Raw genomic sequence first — 2,600 nt, 5'->3', positions numbered from 1 at the left:
GTGGGCCAAGGGAGCTACAGGCCACGCCAGGCATCTCCTCCCTACGGTGCGGGGTCCAGCCTGCCCCCAGGCCCCATCGACTCTCACTTGTCAGTCCATCTCACAAGAACACAACACTGGACACGTCGCCCACTCCTTGCAAGACGAGGTCCCAGCCCTCAGGCCGGGCATTCAGGTCACCTTCAGATTTAGAATGTCTCAGTGTTAGGACAAATTCTCCATCTTGCTCTTCTTGTGCCAGAGTGCTGTGGCTGTTTTTAGGTCTTCATTCTCTCATAAATTTTATAATCATCTTGCCAAACTCCTTGAAAAACACTACTGGAATTTTGATTGGAACTGTGCTGAACCTACAAATGGGTTTGCGGAGAACGACAGCTTTACTTATGGACTCTCGCTGCCCGCGAGCATGGTGTGCGTGGGTATCCATTTATTCTGGTCTTTTTAAACATCTTTTAATAAAGTTTTATTATTGTCTACATAAATATTCTCATTTTATTATATTTATTATACATGATATTTTTGTTGTTGCTATTATAATGGTATATTTTTAAATACAGCTTACCTATTGACATGTAAACAAGTGCATTTGAGTTTCATGTTTTGATTTTAGACCACACCACCTTTTTTATGAATTCTAGTTTGTCCAGGAGTTCCTTTTAATAAAGACAGTTGCGATTTTTCCCTTACAGTCTTTATACATTATTTCATTTTATTTCTTACTGAGCTAGCTAGCACCCTAAAGTTATTCCTTTCTTTTAAAAGGGTGCTTGTAATGTTTCACCGTTAAAATTTGCTGTTGGGGTAGATAATCCTTACCAGTTAAGAAAATTCTTGTTTTTATTTAGCAAAGTTTCTAAACAAATCATAACATTGTATCAATTGAAAATATTCAATTGTATCAAATATTTTCTCTGGAATTACTGGGATGATCATATACTTTTTTTCACTTATTATGCTAATGTGGTAGATTATTTTTATAGGTTTATATTGATTAAATGAATAAGTGAATGAATAACCAATGTTAAATCACCTTAGTGTAAATCCATTTCTAGTTTAAATCCAGCTTGGTCAGGATGCCATCTTTTTGAACACTTCTGGGTTTAGTTTAATAACATTTTATTTAGGATCATTACATTTATGTTCATGAGACAGAATGGCCGATAATTTTCCTTTCTCACATGNTTAGGATCATTACATTTATGTTCATGAGACAGAATGGCCGATAATTTTCCTTTCTCACATGTTCGTCCTTGATTTTGACCTCGTACTATATATTTAGGAATTTTCCCTCTATTTTCTACAAAAGTTTCTATAAGACTGGTTCTCTTCCTTGAAAGTTAGATAGGACACACTTTAAAAACCATCTTAATGGGCCGAGTAGGGATGACAGGTGCACTCACAGCGCTCACTGGCGGAGCGTGGTGCGGCCGGTCTCAAAAAGGACAAAAAAAAAAAAAAAAAACCATCTTAACATTTTTAGTGTGGAAAGAATTTTTCCTACAGATTTAATTTATCTAATGGTTATGGAACTATTGAGCTATTTAGTCTTGTATCAATGTTGGCAAATTGTACTCTTCTAGGAATCTGTCCATTTTTTTCTAAGTTTCCAAATTTGTTGGCATAAGATTATTCATAGAATTCTCTTATTACTTTGGGATTTCTGCTCTTTTTCTCCTGCATCATTCTTACTAGTGGTTTGTCTATTTTAATGGTCCTTCCAAAGAACCAGCTGTTGGCTTTGTGGAGGCTCTCTATCATAACTTATTCAGCTCTGCTCTTGTCTTTACAATCTTCTTCCTTCTAATTTCTTTGGGTTTGTTCTGTGGTTCTTTTACTTTAAAAAAAATACCACTTTAATGTCTTAATATTTAATTTTCAGCTTTCTTCTTTTCTGGTATAGTCATCCCTCAGTATCTGCGGGGGATTGGTTCCAGGACCCTGAAGATACCAAAATGCATGGATGCTCAAGTCCCACAGTCAGCCCTCCCTACCCATGGGTTCCACATCTGCAAATACGGAAGGTATAAGCAGTTAAGGCTACAAATTTCCTTTTTAAGTATCCCACAAATTTTGATATGCAGTTTTTCCATTTTTATTCAGTTATGTCTTTGTACATAGCTACTAATTTACACATCCATTAATAACTTCTTTGACCTCCAAGTTATTTAGAACCGTTTTTAAAATTTCCAAACATACAATGACCTTTTTCTTTGTTGCTACTTGTATCTAATGACTGCATTTTTCTAACTGTGCTTTCTAATGATTGCAGTGTTCTACGCATTACTAATCCTTTAAAATTTTTTGACACTTGCTTTACGACCTAGTTTGTGGTCAAAATTTGTAAATTTTCCATGTATACTTGAGGAAACAAGTCCAATTTGTTCAGTGCAGAGTTCTACAAGTGTCCATTAAGCATCACTATTAAAATCTGCTATATTTTTACTAATTTGTCCATGTGCCCCATCAATCACTATCTTAGAAAAAGGTTGTGTTGGGCCAGCCCAGTGGCGCACTGGAGAGTGCGCCACTTGTGAGCGCAGCGGCGCTCCCGCCCGAGGGTTCGGATCCCATGTGGAGACCGGTTCCCGCTCACTGGCTGA

The 2,600-nt window shown here is 37.0% G+C and overlaps 1 protein-coding gene across 1 annotated transcript in view; it reads right to left on the bottom strand.

Annotated features, from left to right (window-relative positions):
- TSNARE1 (t-SNARE domain containing 1) overlaps positions 1 to 2,600 on the bottom strand; it is a 147,179-nt gene that overhangs the window by 52,405 nt on the left and 92,174 nt on the right. The window lies entirely within an intron of this gene.

This window comes from Galeopterus variegatus, unplaced genomic scaffold, assembly GCF_000696425.1.
Source record: "Galeopterus variegatus unplaced genomic scaffold, G_variegatus-3.0.2 Scaffold1326, whole genome shotgun sequence".
NCBI lineage: Eukaryota > Metazoa > Chordata > Mammalia > Dermoptera > Cynocephalidae > Galeopterus > Galeopterus variegatus.
The sequence above is the reverse complement of the archived record's forward strand: the minus strand, read 5'-3'. Positions and strand labels throughout refer to the sequence as shown.